Source organism: Taudactylus pleione, unplaced genomic scaffold (genome assembly GCF_031769625.1).
Source record: "Taudactylus pleione unplaced genomic scaffold, aTauple2 ptg000066l, whole genome shotgun sequence".
In the NCBI taxonomy this organism is placed as follows: domain Eukaryota; kingdom Metazoa; phylum Chordata; class Amphibia; order Anura; family Myobatrachidae; genus Taudactylus; species Taudactylus pleione.
In genome coordinates, this window is record NW_028284468.1 from 16482878 (window position 1) to 16503945 (window position 21068).

Sequence of the window (21068 nt, forward strand, 5' to 3'; positions counted from 1 at the left end):
GTTCTCTAGTTTCCTTCCACACTCCAAAACTGGTAGGGTTATTGGCTTCTAACAAAAAAAGTGGGTATGTGTGTGTGTGTCCATGTTATAGGAAATGTAGATTGTAAGCTCCATTGGGGCAGGGACTGATGTTAATAAAATATTCTCTGTAAAGCTCTGGAATATTTGTGCACTATATAAATGTTAATACTTTTTAGCTATCTTCTATGCTTTTGCTGTTATGTCTTATGAGAAAATGGAGATGTTTCTTTTCATTGACTTGGGATATACTATATGTTAGAATGTAAGCTCTCACGAGCAGGGCCCTCTTCCCTCATGTGCTTCTCCCTCACTTACTCCTACTTTAATTTACAGCAGCACCTAACCCTTGGTTGCTGACACCATGCTACTTATTTAAGTGTTATGCAGTAATGTATAAATTATGCATTTGTCTTGTGTTGGTTGTACTGTTAATAAATGTTTTTCTTGTGTGCTCATTTGTCTATGTACTTGTCTTTTGTGTGCGCATTTGTTTATGTACTATGGTGTGTGTGGCCCTGAGGATGAAACTTCTCTGAATTTTGGGTCTGATGCAGAGTAAATTCAATGCAAGATAAGCTATGCAAAATGGCATAGTATCACTTTGCATATGCTCAGACACCATGAAATGTAGAGTATATGGGTCATTCCATGAAATATAGGACACAATATATGAAAATAAAATTATCACAGCAGATGCCAAGACATTTTCAACTTCATTTTGTTTTCTACTGATGAATTTAATGTAACTGTCACAGTGACGTCAGATGATGTAGTTAATTTTGGTGACTGGTTCTATGTTGAATATAATGGAGAGTGTTATCCAGGTGAGATCAAGGACATTAGAGATGGTGAATACTTAAGGTGCATACACACGTAACGATTTTGTAACCAACGATTTTCTGTCAGATTTTCCCTTGAAAAAGTGAACGATTTTTTGAAGTGTAATAAACGATTTTTACAACGATGAATGAAAAATGTTCCTTCCCTTAATGAAAATCGTTGTTGGACAGTCTGAAATGGACGATAAACTACAAATGGGAACACGCTTGAACAATTTTCGTTCATAGTTATAACTCAGAAACTTAACGATTTTTTTTGAACGATGATGTTAACGACAAATCGTTCAAAAAATCGTTACATGTGTATGCACCTTTAGTGAGCACAATGGAGCAAGCTGGCAGCAACTGGAAATGGACATCATCACCAGATGAAACATTTTAAACATCTTCACAGTTAATCAGGAAGATAAACAGGCCTACATTGATTCATGTGGATTCTACAGGTTTGAGTAATTTGTATCCGAGCCCTTTGGGGACAGAAATGTAACATGTCAAAATTGATTTTAAGTAAAGTTTAACACTCATTGTAAAAATTAACAGTTATGGTAGATTCACCTAGATAACTCCTTTTCTCAGAGGTCCACAGGGATGCCATGGGGGGGATATTGTGGTTGGAGAGATCCAGGCACCGAACAGTTAAAGCTTCAGCTCACAGGATGCCTCGGATCCTTCTCCATATATAGCTCACCCCTAGCCACAGGCATTCAGTTTTGTTAGCAAGCCTCAAGACAGGAGAAGGAAGAGCAATCGACCACAAGAAATACTCTTATGCTGGGTACACACTGACAGATATATTGGCTGATCAATTGATTGGCCAATATATCTGCAGCACGTTGGCCAATGTGTACCAGCGATATGTCTGTGAACAGCGACGTTCACAGACCTATTGCATTAGCTATGCTGCACAGCCGATGGACAGATATGTCTGTAGACATATCTTCCCATCGGCAGGTGTGTACGGGCGGTCTGCAGACCGCCCGTACACATACAGTGGCAGCCGTGGGGAGGGGGCGGGACCCGCTGCAGCATGCAGATGGTTGTTCAGTGTGTATGAAAGACCATCATCTGCAGATCACTCGATCAGGTGTGTACCCCCCGTTACACAAGAAGAGGGAATCTGTGCCCGAAAGAAAAAATTACCCATACAACCAGGTGCGTCAGGGTGGGTGCCCTGTGGACCCTATGGACCTCAAAGAAAATGAGTTATCAATGGTAAGTCTTCTTAATTGGCAGGTAACTCATCATTGCTGCAGACCATCTAATTTTTAATTACTTGAAAAGTGTATAGATTACTAGACCTAGTTCTTCTTAGCTTTGTGGCATTCACTGTTTATGTTAGGACATTTATTGCTAGCCATATTAGTGGGAGGGTATTGGGGGATGATTGGATTCATTGCATACACATGCAAGCACTTACTATTTAAGTTTCATATGAGAGGCTGAAGGCCTCTGGGCTGAGTAGGGCATAATTATTAGAAGTGCATAATTTGTAAAAGTGCATTTCTTACCAAATTCGGCATTAAACCGAAGTTAAACAGAAGGAGACCACTCTAACCTGCATCTATTCTTTAACAAGAACATATGGACAAAGTATAATCAAGAAATGTAAGTTCACAATATCTACACTACAAGCAAATGCTGTCTTCATCACCTGGGCAATCTTCACTGACCTCTGTTTGCTCACTATAAGAACTTACACTTGCTAATATTTGGACTGACTCGCTCGTTTCACAAACAACTCATAGCTTACTGTATTCAGTGCCAATTTTAGTATATGTCTTAGTAATAATATCTTCCCACCTCTCTTCTTTTTTCCTAGCCTGTCATCTGTCTTCTAATTCAGTTTACTTTAATATTCCATTTCTCCTCTTATCCTCTGCTCAATAATAGTTTGGAAATTTTGCAGGCACATTTTCCTTGTTACTTGCTTCTCTGTACTCATACTTTATTCCCACATCTAGTTTTCTTCCCCCTACCCAACTCTTCCACACCATTATCATGTGTACCTCTCCCTCCACTCACTGTCTACCTAATACTCTGCTCTACCTCCTTTTTCCACCTATATCATTTCCCCCTTGTCTCCACCTCCTCCTTCCTTTATCTCCCCTCCTCTGTCTGCCGTCCTCCCTCTCCTCTCCCACTAATACACTTTCATTCTCTTCTACCCCTCCTTTGTCCTACTACCCCACTGATAATCCTTCCTCCAAACCTCCTATCCATGTCACCCCATCCCACCCCCATCATACTAAACTCCCTCCCTGCCAACCACCTACAGATTCCCTTCCCAGCTCTGGTCCCCGCATAATCTCTCCACTACATTCATCTCGGCCACCCATATTAAACTCACCTTCTTACTACAGCAACCCAAATAATCTAATTCACATTTCTCCCACAAACACTGTCCCTCTATCCTGTGCCCTCTGGAATGCCAGATCAGTATGTAACAAACTCGTACCCATCCATGACCTTTTCATCTCTAAAAACTTGCATCTACTAGCCATTACTGAAACCTGAATTTCACCCTCTGACACCACTTCCCCTGCTGCTCTCTCTGGGGGCCTCATCTTCTCTCATACCCCTCGGGGTCGCCATGGTGGTGGGGTAGGGGTCCTTCTATCCCCCGGTTACTTCTACCAACTCCTACCTTCTGAACCATCTCTTACTTTCTCTACATTTGAGGTTCATGCTATACGCCTCTTCCAACCAGTTCACCTTAGAGTAGCTGTCATTTACCATCCCCCAGGCCCTCCTTCCAAGTTCATTGACAACTTCGCTTCCTGGCTTCCTCACTTTCTCTCCTCTGACCTTCCCTCTATTATCCTAGGTGACTTCAATATTCCTATTGAACTCCCCACAGAAGCCTCTGCCTCCAAACTCCTCACCCTCATGTCTTCATTTGGTCTCTCCCAATGGACCTCCTCACCCTCCCATGTGAGTGGGCATTCGCTTGACCTGGTCTTCACTCACCGTTGTGATATTTCTGATTACTCCAATTCCCCCTCTCAGACCATCACCTTCTCTCTTTTAACCTACCCTCTCCCCTTCCTCTACCTCCTAAGGCCACTATCACTAAGCGTAACATTGACGCTATTGACACCGTTTCTTTTTCCTCCCAGCTTGACTCACTTCTCTCCCCTATCCTCTCTCTCCTGCCCTGAACAAGCCATTTCTCTATACAATACCTCCCTTACTTCTGCTCTGGAGTCTGTTGCTCCGGCGATCACTATTCACCCTCGCAGATTTACACCTCAACCCTGGCATTCCAAATGCACCAGATACCTGCAAAAGTGCTCGCGAACTGCCGAACGACAGTGGAGAAGATCACGCTCTAAGGCTGATTTTCTCCATTTCAAATTTATGCTCTCATCATACAGTGCTGCCCTTTCCCTCTCTAAACAGTCATATTTCAAGAACCTCATCTCCTCTCAGTCCTCAAATCCCCGTCTCTTCACCACCTTCAACTCCCTCCTCCGCCCACCCCCTCTTCGCCTCCCCTCCTCGCTCTCTGCCCTTGATTTTGCTACCTACTTTACATCTAAAATTGACTCCATACATCAGGACATCATATCCCACCAGTCCCCCTGCTATCCACTTCAGCCTCTCTTCCCAGATCACCCCTCTCCTTCAATTTTACCGACTCTAACTTTCTTCTCCCCTGTATCTGGAGAGGAAGTCATGTCCCTCATCCAGTCCTCCCCCCCCTTCCACCTCCCCCCTTGACCCTGTCCCTTCACGTCTCCTCCGCTATCTCTCCTTCTGCCTGCTCCAATCTTGCCCACCTCTTTAATCTCTCCCTATCATCAGGCACTGTCCCGTCTGCATTCAAACATGCCCTTGTCTCCCCCATACTAAAAAATATAACCCTTGATTCTAACACTCTCTCCAACTACCGTCCCATCTCTCTCCTCCCTTTTGCTTCCAAGCTCCTTGAGTGTGTTGTTTTCAAGCACCTTATCACCTTTCTTTCCTCTCATTCCCTCCTTGACCCTTTTCAGTCTGGCTTCCGCTCTCTCCATTCCACTGAAACCGCCCTCATAAAAGTCAGCAATGACCTCCTTACTGCTAAATCCAAGGGCCACTACTCTCTGCTCATTCTCCTTGACCTTTCTGCTGCTTTTGACACTGTGGACCACCCTCTCCTTCTGCAAATCCTTCACTCCCTTGGTCTGCGTGACACTGCCCTCTCCTGGCTAGCCTCCTACCTCTCTGACCGATCCTTCTCTGTCTACTCTCATGACTCCTCAGTGTTCCCCAAGGTTCTGTTCTTGGACCTCTCCTTTTCTCACTCTATACATCCTCACTAGGTGAACTAATCAGCTCTTTTGACCTCCAATATCATCTCTATGCTGATGATACTCAGATCTACCTTTCCTCCCCTGACCTCTCTCCTGACTCGTGTCTCCAACTGTCTCTCTGCCATTTCTTCCTGGATGTCCCAGCGATTTCTTAAACTTAATATGTCTAAGACTGAGCTTATCATCTTCCCTCCCCCCTACATAACCACACTTCCCACCATTTCTTTATCAATTGATGGCACAACTATCTCCTCTAGCCCCAAAGTGCGCTGTCTTGGAGTTATCCTGGACTCCTCCCTCTCCTTCAAACCACATACAGTCAGGTCCATAAATATTGGGACATTGACAGAATTTTCAGATTTTGGCCTCTATTCACCACCACAATGGTTTTGAAATGAAACAAACAAGATGTGCTGTAACTTCAGACTTTCAGATTTAATTTGAGGGTAATTACATCCAAATCGGGTGAACGGTGTAGGAATTACAACAGTTTCAATATGTGCCTCCCACTTTTTAAGGGGCCAAAAGTAATGGGACAAACTAAACAATACAAAATCTAACTTTCACTTTTTAATACTTTGTTGATTACTTCCTCCCACTCCCGCCTACAAGATTTTGCCCGCGCTGCTCCCCACCTTTGGAACTCTCTCCCGCTTCCCACCAGACTCTCCACCTCTCTACAATCCTTGAAACGTGCTCTCAAGACCCACTATTTCATCAAAGCCTTCCAGCTCTCATCTTAACTTGCTGCTACATACTCCTCTCTCCCTGCCTACCCCATCTGTTTCACCCCTGTCTGTCTGTCCCTCCCCCTTAGAATGTAAGCTCCTATGAGCAGGGCCCTCTACCCTCTTGTGCATCTCCTTACTATACCTTCATCTACTTCTTACTCTCTACCAGGGCACCTAACACTTGATTGCTTTGCATTGTTGCTTATCTGGGTGTTATGGTCGTGAATGTAGCAATGTATATTATCCATGTCCTGTAATGTATTGTACTGTACTGTAAGTCACTGTAAATCAATCTATTTGTTTATTTACTTTGTAAGGCGCTGCGGAACACTTGTGGCGCCATATAAATAAATGATAATAATAATAATAGTAAGTCTCCCATAACTCCGGTAGGGTGAGGGACCCTCCTGAGCAGAAAGGAGAACTCATCACCCAAAGGAAGCATCCTGAGAGGCAAAAGTATCAGAGGCATAGAACCCAAGAAAAGTGTGGACAGAAGACCACGTGGCTACCTTACACAACTGTTCAGCAGAGGCACCATGACTAATTGCCCACAATGGCCCTACAGACCGAGTAGAATGTACTGTCACCGTGCTTTGGACAGGGAGATCAGCATGTGTGTACGTCTGACAGTCATGCATAGCCATCTCGCCAGAATCTGCTTGTTAGTTTGTGAATACCATATAATACAAAAAGAGCATCTGTTTTTCTAACAGAGTTTGTACGCTCCACATAAATACAGAGAACAGAAAGATGTGGAGCCTGAAAAGCTGGAACTACAATTTCTTCATTCACATGAAAACGGGACATTACCTTAGGAAGGTAACCCTCCCTTGTACGAAGAATGGCTTTATTCTGGTGGAAAATAAAAAATGGGGAGCGACAAGAAAGCGCTGCCAAATAAGAGACTCTGCGTGCAGAAGAAATAGCGAAGACACCTTTTTTTTTTCTCCTCGCTGTCAACAATTTCAAATCTACAGTCCAGGGGTTCAAATGGGGGAGCTTGTAGCCCCTTATGAACCATCGACAAATCCCTCAGTGCTACCGGTGGAATAAAAAGAGGCTGAACTCACAGAACTCCCAGAATTTTTTTTTTAATATCTGGTAATGAGGCATTCTTCCTCTGGAACCAGACTGAAAGTGCAGGTTTCTGCACTGTCAAAGTGGCCAGGTGGAGACCAGGGTCTAAACCTGCCTTGAGAAAAGCCAGTACCCTGGAAATCCTGAACACCTTAGGATCATACTTTCTGTGGGCACACCACTGACCAACAAAGGAAAAACCTTTTGCTCTTAAGATGGAAGATTCAAGAGCCACAACGTAAAAGCCAGATGAGTTAAGTCTGGATGCCGGCAGGGACCCCGCATTAGCAGATCCTGCTATTGAGGAAGAGGATACAGACTGTCTATGGATAGATTCTGTATGTCGGTGAACAAGTGATGTCTGGGCCAAGCCCGGAGCCGCCAGTATTACTGTTCTGCCTTCCTGCTTGAGTTTTCTAAGAACTCTTGGGAGGAGGGAAATCGGAGGAAAGAGATACGACAGATTGAAGTCCCATCTTACTGGCAGTGCGTCCACAAAGGCTGTTGATGGGTCTCTGGACCCCTACCTGTGGACCTTGTGGTTGTGACATGATGCCATGAGATCTTCTTCTGGTAGACCCCATTTGTTTACTAGAAGCTGAAACACTCCCGGATGGAGAGACCACTCTCCGGCGTGTATGTCCTGGTGACTTAGGAAGTCTGCTTCCCAATTGAGTATTCCCGGTATAAATATTGCCGAGATGGTCGGAAGATGACGTTCTGCCTAAATCAGAATCCTTGTAACTTCCTTCATGGCTGCATAACTTCTCGTTCATCCCTGGTGATTGAGGTAGGCCATAGTAGTTGCGTTGTCGGACTGGATCTGAACTGGCCTTCCTTGGAGCAGGTCCTGTACCCTGACAAGTGCTTTGTATACTGCTCGCAGTTCTAGAATGTTTATGGGCAGATGACTTTCCTGATTTGTCCATCTTACCTGAAAAGTGTGATGACCTCTCACTGCCCCCTATCCGCGAAGACTGGCGTCCGTGGTGAGATGCACCCAATTTGGAATCCAGAATCGGTGCCCATTGTTCAGATAATTCTTTCTTAGCCACCACAGGAGGGAGTGATGAACCTCTGGAGTAAGAAAGATTCTCTGGGACCTTATTAGATGAGACTGTCCTTTCCACCTGGAGAGGATCAATTTTTACAGAAACCTGGATTGTGTATTCGCAATGATAGAACAGCAATCTTGTTCTCTGGCAGAAATACCCTTTGTGCCCGAGAATCCACAAGAGTTCCCAGATGTACCATCTGCTGCATAGGAAATAGCGATGATTACAGGTGTACTCTGCTGACTTTCTCCTGCTACACTCAAGATCCGGATTGTGAGTGTAGCTTGGGGGAACAGCGGAATAGACCTTGAGCCTGTTAGCCTCTGTTTTTTATTGCCAATCTATGTTTGTCAATTTTACATACAGTAGATACTTTGTTAAATAAAGTAAAAATATTTTTAAAATCATCACTTTGTAGACTTCAAATAATATGAAGAACTCCATCCTAGGAGGATAAAAGAAACCGTGATATATGTAAGTATATCCAATTTCACCGTAAGGGTACGCCCATCTTATTTGCCAAAAAATACCTTTATATGTGTTGTATTCATCGTTATTCAGTGAGTTGAAGTATGGCCATTGAAAGATACCTTTATAAGCTTCACAGTCACCTTTTGATTAGTGAGTTGCGGTACACTACTAATTTTTAGATCTGAAATTGAAAATCGAGCACCGAAAGAATTGAAAGTTATTTATATATGGAATATATTGGAGACCAGTTATGATAGAATAGTCATAGGAACATGAGTCTTCATAAATAAGAAACCCACTACATATTTTACTCTTTTTTTTTTTTTTCTTCCCCATCACCCAGAGTGAATTCAAGGCAGAGATAAGGAACTGTGGAAAAAGAAGCTACACCCCTACAAGGGACGTATGGTTATTTATTCATTTTTTATTACATTTATATTAATTCTTTGCAAATTGACTATACACCTATTGCCAGATCCCAAAAGAAGGGGCGCCAATTGATACTACCTATCCCTTTCCATTTTGAGCGAACAACTGAATGTCTAGGCTAGGTGTGGGGTATATATGGAGGAGGAACAGAGGCATCCTGGAAGCTGAAGCTTTAACTGTTTAGTGCCTGGATCTCTCCAACCACAATATCCCTATGGTATCCAGGTGGATCCCTATGGACCGTGAAATAGAAAAATAATTAGGAGTGCAGGTTTAAATAAATATATACGTTAATTTTAGGTTGCAAGTGCATAAAATTTATAAGTGCATAATTTATAAGTGCATTTTACGTTTCTAAACAAATTTCAGCGTTATACAGAAGGAGAACACACTGCAAACCATTCTAAAAACCAGAACATTTGGACAAAGTATAATCAAGAAAAAGTTCACAATCTCTTCACTACAAGCAACTGCTGTCTGCATAACCTGGACATTCATCACTGGACTCTGGACTTCATTCAGACCCGCTCGCAAGCTGGTCGATGGTGAGGCCCTGTGCACGCGCAGTGTGCGTGCGCTAGCCTTGCAGCGAGTGACAAATTCACTAGCTCCGGCGCTCACTACAAAAGGGGCGGCTGTCAATGTTGATCGACAGCTCGCCCCATTTTGTAGGCGGGGAGGGGGGTTAGCCGGACAAATGGAGGCGTTCCTGAAGGAACGCATGCCGTTTGTAGGCGGTCCTACTGACATCAGTAGTGATGTTAGTAGGTAGCTTCCTGCTCTGTTAGAGCAGGAAGCTACCTGGGGCTTGCGGTAGACGAGACCCAACCCCAAGGGTCTCGTTGCAAGCCCCGATGGTCTCGACCATCGTGACCATCACCTGGTCACTCGATAAAGCTATGGGTGGACACCCACAGCTTAGCAAGCGACCTGGAGGCTGGATTTTAAAGAAGCGTCCGCCCTCATTCAGAGCGAGCGCTTGCATTTTGCAAGCGGCTCTGAATGAGGTCCTCTGTTTGCTCACTATAAAAACTTAACACTGTACTTGCTAATATTTGTGCTGGCTCTCTGGTTTCTTAAACACCTCAAAGCGCACTGTATTCTGTGCCAATTTCTGTTTCTTATGCTGGGCATACACTATACAGTTATCTGTCAGATATCTGTCCAATCTGGCTGGTTGGAATGAAAATTTGGTAATGTATGGGAGTAAATGACAGTTGATCATATGGTCTTAAACACTGGAAAACGGACAAAAAACAATTATTCAAATTGGTTAAATTCGTGTATTTTAACCAATTTGTCTGAACAACCATTTTTGTCTGTTTTCCAGTGTTTGTGAGCAAATGGTCGATTGTCATTTGCTCCCATACATTAGTAGGTTTTAATTTCAACCAACCAGATTGGACAGATATCTGACAGATAATTGTATAGTGTATGCCCAGCATTAGAAATAATATCTTCATACCTTAGTTCTTTCCCTAGCCTGTCATCTACTAATATAGTTTACTTTAATATTCAATATCTTCACCATTAAATCTCCACTTTTCCTCTGCTCAATAATAAACTTTTGTAATTGTGCAGACACCTTTTCCTCCACTGTACTTGCTTCTCTGCAAGCATTGGTGCCCGCACAATCTCTCCACTACATTCATCTCGGTCACTCAAATTAATTACCTTCTCGTTACAGCAACCCTGATAATGTCGTTCACATCTCTCCCACAAACATTGTCTCTATCCTGTGCCCTCTAGAATGCCAAATCGGCCTGTAATAAACTCGTTCCCACACATGACCTTTTCATCTCCAAATACTTGCATCTCCTAGCCAATACTGAAACCTGGATTTCACCCTCTGACGCCACTTCCCCTACAGCTCTCTCCTCTGGGGGCCTCTCCTCTCACACCCCTCAGCCCGGAGGTTGCTGTGGTGTGGGTGTCCTTCTATCCCCAGGTTACTCCTACCCTCTGAACCATCCCTTACTTTCTGTACATTTGAGGTTCATGCTATACGCCTCTTCCAACCAGTACACCTGCAAGTAGCTGGCCCTCCCCCCAAATTCCTTGACAATTTTGCTTCCTGGCTCCCTCACTTTCTCTCCTCTAACCTTCCCTCCATTATCCTAGGTGACTTCAATATTCCAATTGATATCCCCACAGAATCCTCTGCCTTCAAACTCCTTACCCTCACATCTTCATTTGGTCTCTCCCAATTGACCTCCTCACCCCATGTGACTGGGCATTCGCTTGACCTGGTCTTCACTCACTGTTATGATATTTCTGATTACTCCAACTCCCCATCTCTGACCATCACCTGCTCTTTTAACCTATCCCTCTCTCCTTCCCCTCATCTACCTCCAAAGGCCACCATCACTAAGCGTAACATTGAGGCTATTGGCAGTTTCTTTTTCTTTCCTGCTTAACTCACTTCTCTCCCCTATCCTTTCTCTTTCTCTCTCCTGCCCTGAACAAGCCGATTCCCTAAACAATGACTCCCTTACTTCTGCTCTGGACTCTGTCGAAGCCGGATGATTGGCTGAGACAGAATCTGTTAAAATTCAAATCTGCACGATGCCATTTTGCGAATGGCAACACAACACCATTTTGCGAATGGCCGCACAACGCCATTTTAGCGAATCCCACAATATCAGTACATACGGCGATGCTATTATATAGCGTCGTGCAATTCCCACGCAATAGAACAATGTTAAAAGTCCTCAATATATAAATACATACATTTACTAAAACATTTAATATGAACAACCGTGCAAAACACGGACCACGGTGTACTCCACAAACACGTAGTCACACAACACTAGCGTCTTTTCTTAATATCCTTACACTTACACGTTGCACACTTACATAGGAAAGGTTCCCTAGCATTTAAGGTTAACATCCAATGTTTTATTCATTATTAATTATGTAATAAAGCGACTGTATTTAAGATCTCAGGTTTAGTAAATGATAAGCAGACCGTGTTTGGTGCCATTCTGAACCACTGTTTATTTGCAGATTTCCGGTTCCATCGGCGGGGAAATCGCAACATGCATCTGCAAATTATGGATCATAGAGAGATAGGCATTGAAATGTACTCTGTTAATGTAATGTAATTAGCCAGTTTAGACTTGTTCTTCAGTGGGAAAATGGACACAAAGAAGCTGTTGGAGGCTGAACTATTACAATATAAACTGACCTATGAACTGCATCGTAACAGAAGAACTAGGAAGAAGAACCAATGGGATTATGCCAACTAGTTCTATTGTATTGCCTATCTCTGTAAGGGTATATATGAAAGCTCACTGAATCTGTTAGTTAGTCATCATTTTCTTGCTATTGACGGAGGCTTCACCTTTGATGCCGGAAATCTGGATCCAGAGCGCATGCATATGTATTCGACTGTAACTTGTGATTGTATAATCTGTTTGCGCTAATTGTATTTAGATCACAGCGTGTAACTATATGCTTTTTGGTGAATAATATCTTTTTGTGCTTTGGAACCACAATCAAAGTCTGGAAAGCAATTATTTCTTGTGCGACTTGTAACGCTAAATAGAGACATTTAGGGTGTATAGATAATTAGGAATCAATAGTTCGGGGCTCGTAGAGTGAGCTCACACTGCCATTCACACGGTAACACACGGTTTTCGATCTCAGCAAAGGGTGGAGGCGCCATACGCAGGAAAGAACGCATTGTGCCTTCGCATACCTGTTACCACTTTGTTGCTGAGAGACCGCTATCCGTTATTGTGTGAGTTCAAGGAGCGCTGATTAGAATCCAGGGACAAGAAAGGAAAAAGTTTGTTTTCCTTTGTTGATAAAATTTCATGTTAAATGGGGAGGTCGCACAATAGCATAAGGGTAATAATACGTTTTGTGTAGCGGTCGCATTATTGTTACACAATAGCGTATACGTATTTCCTGTATTGCTGCCGTGTGTTTAAACAAAGCCGTTGAGATTGCATTGTGATATTGATAGTGTGATGGCATTGTTTTAAAGATCTTATTCGGTGCTGCCATATCTGGGAAAACGTTTATTTTTCTGCACAGGAAAAGGTGTGTAACAGTGAACGTGTGTTGGTAGGGGTAACATATTCCCTAGCTAGGGGTATTGTAGGACCCTTAGGGGCTAGGCACCTGGTGTCGGCCTAGTGGTTCGGTAGTAGATACCGGAGTCTATATACATAGCAGGTGTAGTTGTTGTTTGTATTAGATATCAACTCTCAGTGTAATCGTAGCATCCAGTGATCAGTTAGGGTTATTGGGCATTGTGATTGAACCGCACGGTTGTGGCATATTGTGATTGTGAACTGAGTTGTGGTGGACAAAATCACTGAAAAGGATAAGTGTTATTGGAATGCTTAAATTCTAGCAGTGCAAAGTACTCAAAAAGGCTTAGGTGCGTGGAAGCAGCCTGGTTATTCTTCCATAGGTGTGTGGGCGCAGCCTGTTAAATCATCCACAGGTAAGTGAAAGTAGCCTTGACATTCTTTCACCGATTTAAATCTCTATTGAAAAGTTTAGTGTTATTTTCCCAAGATGGGAGCCAAGCAAACGGTAGAGATGTTAGATGATGTGCTGCTCTTGGAAGCGCTGATTGGTTCGGCACGGCATATAATGCATACTAAGTACGGTGCGTATGCAACTATGTACTGTGATATATGGTTTAAGATGACGAGAATGAGTGTGAAACCCTTTCCCAAAATTGGCATCTTTGATAAGGAGGTATTGAACAATGTCCGAGATAGCATCTGTATGGTGCACTCTCGTTAGAAAAAGATAAAGTATAACGATTGTGTAAAGCTGTGGCACCACGAAGGGGATACGTGGCTTAGGGGTGTGCACGCGACGGAAACCACCGTCGCGTGCATGATGCAGGGGAGTGCGCACACAGCGCTAAACAGCATTGCGTGCGCACCATGAAATAGCACGCACAGCAAGGTAGAGGTTGCGGAAGGTAATGTCAGTGGTTCACGTGCACCACCACCGCCCTATGCGGATGGGGGTGAAGGTACAGTCGATGTAAAAACTCATAAACATGTAATCTGTACCCTCTCTTGAGTAATTACAAGGAAAATGTTTATGATGCGGATGATGAACCTGTTGTTATGTCTGCCATTTCCCATGTCGTACAAATGTGAGATGTTCCATTACAATGAGCACAGAAGGTGGCCCCATCCTCGTCAGTGGTAGTACAGGAAGTGCTAACATCCTCTGTACCCGTAGTGAAGTTGTTAATACTTTATGTAGCAGTAATAGACTGAATCTCCAGCCAGGTAACAAAGCCAAAGGTAGCAGTGTGGCCGGTCTCCATCCCGTCTGGACAATAACTGTTCCCAATGGGAATCCGGATCCAAATGGTGTGGTGCCCACAAGGGATGTAGTGATGCATTGTCCTTGGACAAGAGCTGAACTAAATTCCATAATGACAGACTTCCCTGACCCTAAGAAGGAATCAGCAAAATGCCAAAAACTTGGGTAATGCTCACGATACCGACGCAAAAAAGCTTATCACGGATTGCGTATTGGAGGGAGATGATCCCTTAACAGACGAGCATAACCAAAGTAACATTACCCACATAATAACTCAATTGAGTGTATATTTCCCGGTAGTAGTTAACTGGAGTAAAATTTTCACCATAAAACAAAAAGAGAGTGAATCTGCAGAAGATTACTGTACCAGAGCTCTGCAGGCTATGACCCAGTACACTGGGATAGAAGATATTAAAGATAGCACTCATCACAGAGACATGGTCATCATGGTACTTATGGATGGTCTTAAAGACCTGAGTCCAGACCTCTCTGGCTGGGGGGGAATTACTGTAGACACACTCAGAGAGTCTGCTATTGAGCACGATAAAAACATCCTCAAGAAGAGAGAAACCCAAAGCAAGAAGCTAATGGCTGTTAGCATTTCAAGCTCTAGAAGGAATGAATATACCATCACAGCCACCAGATACACATGCATCTGCACAGCTACACGCCCTCACCAATCCTGCACCGCCACAAACACAGCCCTACCCCACTTATCACACAGCCACAAAACCCATACTACCCTCAGTCACCATATTACCCTCAAAATTCATACCCACACTCACAATCTTTCTCTACTGCCCAACCCACACAACAACCTTTTCCCCCACACCGCTCACGAAGGTGTTTTAACTGCAACCAAGTGGGACATGTAATTAGGAACTGTAAGGTGAAGAGGGTAGGACCCCCCAACCAAGGAGTACCTAGATATCCACATAAGGGATATATGCAGAATGCAGGGAATTCTCCACAGTCACCTGCTCCAATTGTGGCCTTAAATGCTGTATTGGAGAGTGAGAGTCAACGCTAGAGGGCAGGTCATACCTGTAGTCTACAGCCAGTCAGGATAACTGGGGATGTTAGAGAAGAACCTGTAATGTTAATTGACATAGCTGGTACTAAACATTCTTTTCTTGTAGACACAGGGGCGACCAGATCAGTGATAAAATCTCCATCTAACTTACAGATGACCAGCGAAACAGTACCAGCAATGGGTGTAACGGGTAAAGTGCAACATTATCCTTTAACCAAATCTGCAGAGGTTATTATTGGTCCATTGCATACCAGGCATTCCTTTCTCCTGGCAGCAGCGGCCCGTACTAACCTACTGGGAAGGGATTTGTTATGTAAAATGGGATGTGTCATTTATTGTACCCCTGATGGTATATTTGTAGATATCCCAGAGAGATTTGCGCACGAGGTCAGGAATATGTTAGACACTCCCCAAAGGTTAATGTTTCACTCTACTGTTGCAGATAAAAATCCATCTCAAGTAGAACAACTGCTATCTCAGATACCGGGGTTCCTCTGAACCAAAGATGGACAGGACACTGGATTGATGGAAAACGTAGCTCCCATAATGGTAAATTTAAAAAGCGGTAGGCAAGCTCCCAAAATTACCCAGTACCCGCTAAAACAGGAGGTAGAGATAGGGGTTTATTCCATAATTGAGCGGTTATTACAATGGAATTTTAGTCCGTACAGCAAGTGTAGCCAACAGTCCCATCTTTCCTGTGTAGAAGAGTGGTGGGAGGGGTTATAGGCTGGTACACGACCTTAGAGGGGTTAACAAGGTAGTAGAAAGCCAATTCCCCGTAGTGCCGAATCCAGCTGTCATTCTCATGCAGATCCCATCAAATGCGACCCATTTTACGGTCATTGACCTCTGTTCTGCTGAATTCTCTGTCTCCATCCTGACTGTCAGCACCTATTGACATTTACACACAGGGGGGTACAATACAAATGGACACGATTGCACCAAGGTTTCATAGACAGCCCCAGTTTCTTCTCCCAGGCCTTACATGACTGTTTACAATCTTTTCAACCTGCCAATGGATCTGTTCTAATACAATATGTGGACGATTTATTGTTGTGTTCTGATTCGTTTATGTCATGTTTAAATGATACTAAACTTTTATTGCTTCATCTCTCGCAAACAGGACACAAGGTTGCTAAGAACAAACTACAGCCATTCCAGTCCAGGGTTAAATACTTGGGAAATTGCCTAACCCAGGGGTTACGATACCTGACCACTGACCGAATCCAGGCCATACAGACCATGACCCTGCCGCAGAACCAACAGCAAATCCGTACCTTCTTGGGAATGTGTGGATACTGCAGAGTGAGGATCCCAGGTTTTTCTATTTTGGCCTTGCCATTACAGGACTTAGTCCCTCATTCAGAGCCACTCGTTAACAACAGTACGCTCGTTGCGTTCCGATGTTGAGAAACCGCGCATTCGTCGGTGTAACACTGCGCATGTGCGTACGGCATATTGCGAGCTTTTTTTGTCTCGTTCGTCAAATTGCGTACAGGAAGTGACATGTCAAATGTGATTGACAGAACAGGGCGTTTTTGGGCGTTGATGGGGGTGGAAAAACGCAGACGTGGCGAGGCGTTTTTTTGGCGTACATACATTCTCTGATGCGAACGTCAAATGTGTTCGTACCAAGTCATACGTCACTGGATGATCCTCTTTCCGTTCAAACTGCTCGCAGAGCTTGGGGTCTGGATTACTCGACCACATTGGCGATGGCCTTCTCCTCCGTCCCGGCCCTCCACGATGTTTCATCGATTAATCACGGCTTGTTAGAAAAACAATCAGTTTTGAATTGAAAACCAGCTTGTAATGTGTTTTGCTAACAGTTTTTTTGGTTAGCACAAAACCGTACGCAGGTGGAAATCATAGCTACTAATTTCAGGATTACACAATCAATTAGCGTACATTTGTAGGTATGTTTTTTTTTGTTTGTATTTGGTTTTTGTGCTATTGTAACAATAATGTCATCATGTTTGTGTGTATTTTTCCATTTTGCTTTTGTCTGGAGAATTTGCATCCTTATGTAATTTTTAAAGTGTTCCTTAAAGAGCCCTTTTTTTTTTTTTTTTTGGAAGGTCGTTTTTGCCTTGTGGGCCAGGATTAAGTGTAAACCATGTATAAAATAATGTCAGAATACAATGTAGAACATTTTTTCAAAATTTATTGGAAACTAAAAACATTTTCTGGCCCATTTTTGGCCCAAACTTTTTTGGCAGTGTTATTCCAATAAAAATTCGAATTTGGCCAAACATAAAAGGTATGGAAACTTAAAACAAAAAAAAATAAACAATTCACAAGAAAGGAGAGGGAAGTTTTGGCCAGAAAGGAATATGGGGCAAGCACAGAAGGAGTGTGGGAAAAGTAGGCAGTGCTGTCAACGTTTTTTCCCCCGTTTGGCTGGGGGAGGGTGGGCGCCAGACCGGGTCCGGGATGTCATCGGGCTGGCCTGTCCAGAGGCAGATGTTGTGGCCTCTGGACTAGGCACAGGGCTAGGCACATTTGGAGGATTGGCTGATGTTGTGCCAGAGGTGGAGGATCCTGATGTTCCGGCAGGAAGGGAGGTCGGCTCCACCATGTGCTGGCGAACGAGCTGCTCCAGGGCATTGGCGATGCGGATGTTGGCCCTGGTATTTTCCGCCAGGGCCTGACCAATGGTCACGTTGGCCGCAGCATTTTGCTCCAGGGCCTCAGCCACCCGTAGCAGACTGGTGTCCATCCTCTGCAGAATCTCCATATGGAAATCCGATTTAAAATTGAGTTCTGTGAGGAGTGCCACTGCCTGCGAGGGGGATTGCCCTGGACTGGCTTCTGCAGGGTCCTCAGCCGGATGTACTGGTTCCTCCCCTGCAGAGCCAGCAGAAATTCTGCGGCCATGGTTCCCCTCTGGAGCAGACTCATCTGCCTGTGTCTCTGTGAGAAAAATTATAAAAGAGGAACATTACAATCTACATATTGGCACAATAACATTTCAGAGTTGTTTACATCACAATATTTACCTGGGACAACATGAGGAGCTGCAAAGTCTGGCATGTCCGTATCCATGTTGGACACGCCAAACACCTCCACAGCCTGCACACACCCCTGTGCCAGCTCTTCCAAATCATTCAACTCCAATGACACAGGGGTGGGACCCCCACCTGTCCCCCTTGCGTGCCTAGCCCTGTCAGCCAGTTTTTGCTTCAAGCGATATTTGAAGTCGCCCCATCTGTGGGTGAAAAAGTAGCCATTATTCCTGCATTATTTGGCCCTGTATACTATTTTGTAATTTAGGTTTTTACTTACCGCCGTTTGACATCCCGGGCTAGACGGACATAATCACCCACCCTATTGACAGCACTGGCTATCTCCTCCCACATTCTCCACTTCTGGCTTGCACCCATATTCCTGTCTGCCTGTGGCAGGATGTCCACACACTTCTGAACCAAAACCTCCATCTCCTTTCTTGTGAATTGTGGCTGCCTTTTCTTTTTCCCTGCTTTGGCCGGAATACTGGGCCCAGCAGCCTCTTCCATGTCATCCTCCTCACCTATTTGTTTAAACGTTGAGAAATTTAAGCTTGCAAACTTTCACTATATTATGTTTCAAATTAATCCTTGTTTGTAAATGCATGAAATACTTACCGGCAGACTCTTGGCCATTGTTTCCCTGGTCTGTAGCCATTTCTTAACTCCAAACAAGAAATACACCAGAACGTTTTTTTGGGGTCGTGACGTATTTATACATGCGTCCTTATTTTTCGTCCGCATCATTGATTGTGCGTTCCTATGATCCCTCCTTAATTTGTGCGGGAAAATAAACACTATTTATGGCTTGGGGCGTCTCGAGTCGAGGTGGCGGGTGTTGGTTGTTGGAGGTTACGTTGGTCGGAGTGGATTGTTGGCGGGATTTGTATTTGGCGTTGTTAGGAGTTTTTTTTGGTTTGTCTTTTTGGAGTTTTTATTTCCGTTCGCTTTTTTTGGTGTGGTTGTTTTCTTTGTCGTGTTTTTTTTTGGTAAGTTTTTGCCCGTCTTACTTTTGTTCACTTTGTGTCTCCTTCTTTTTGTTAATTTTGGCTCGTTAATTTTTAAAAAAATCTCCTTTGTTAGGTTTCTTTTGGCTCTGCCCCAACGACCTTTTTATCCAGTGACTTATATATCCTCTATTGGTAAGTTTATTTTTTCACTTGTTTATTAAATGTTCTTGTTTTTTTTAATGCAACTTTGTTTGACCTTACACTTTTAACCTTTGGTTTTGTGATTCCGAAATGTATGAACTAATTTGCGCTTTTTTATCTGCGTATTTTTTGTCTTGTATTTGCGAACTAATTAGTGCTTTTTTATCTGCGTATTTTTTGTCTTGTATTTGCGAACTAATTAGCGCATTATTATCTGCTTATTTTTGGACTTGTATTTGCGAACTAATTAGTGCATTATTATCTGCTTATTTTTGGACTTGTATTTGCGAACTAATTAGCGCATTATTATCTGCTTATTTTTGCACTTGTATTTGCGAACTAATTAGCGCATTATTATCTGCTTATTTTTGCACTTGAAATTGGTTGTGATTTCCCCTTAGCAATTTTTTTATAATTTTGGGCCCAAATTGTGGTAGTCTGCACACTGTCATTTTGCTCTTTGCCCAAATGTGTGTTTATCTCCTTTTATGTTTTGTGTTGCACCCAATTTAGATTCCTAAATGGCCACCCTAAATTGTAGCATTGTTTGTTTGTTTTTATTTATAGTTTGGGAAAATCATGACAATACCCCGGCATGTAAACATCATTGGATTGTATTGTCAAGCTAAGTAATTTTTCATTTTTTGGGGGGCAAAAAAACCTTACATTCAATTCTTGCCATTTCAGGTTGATCTTGGTCGGATTGTTCTGGCCATGCTCCCGGAAGCCGACCAGCCTCAATCTCGTCCCAGGCGTAGGCATCGTAGGCATGCAAGGCCCCAGATATATCGAACACGTGTCACCCTTTTTGGAATGCCCGATGATGAGGTGTTAAGACGCTACCGTCTTCCACCCCAAATCATCATAGACACTCTCTCATTAATAGAGAGTGATCTTGAGCGGCAAATTGACAGTCCTACAGCAATACCACCACTTACGCAATTTATGGCGGTGTTACATTTCTGTGCCTCAGGATCGTTTCAAACAACGGAATAGTGGCGGGAATCTCCCAATCCTCCTTTTCCCGGATCCTGAGGGCAGTGATGGAGGCCCTTTTCAAGCACCTCCATCATTTTATTCAAATGCCTTTGGATATGGGTGCCCTTAGTGTGGCCAAGGCAAATTTTTACCAAATAGCTGGCTTCCCACACATCATAGGGGTTGTGGATGGTACTCACATACCACTTCAGCCTCCAGCACGGCTGGATGCCATATTTCGCAACCGCAAACACTATCACTCCCTGAATGTAATGGTGGTATGTGATGCCTCCCTCCAGATCCTGTCCCTGAATGCAAAATTACCCGGAAGTGCACATGACTCATTCGTCATCCGGCAATCAGGGATATGGCACAAATTAAACAACCTACAAGCTGGTGATGCGTGGCTTCTGGGTAAGTGGAGACCTTTAGTACATAACAATGTTAAGCTTGATACACAGTGATCCTGCTGTTGTCACTTCTTTTTCACAGGAGACAGTGGCTACCCTTGCACGCCCTGGCTGCTCACTCCTTATTTGGCTCCCACACCAGGGCCACAAAGTAATTTTAATTCCACACTTACAGCCACCAGGCAAGTGGTGGAGCGCTGTATCGGCCTTTTAAAAGGCCGATTCAGATACCTCCACCGCTCTGGTGGCGAGCTCATGTATTT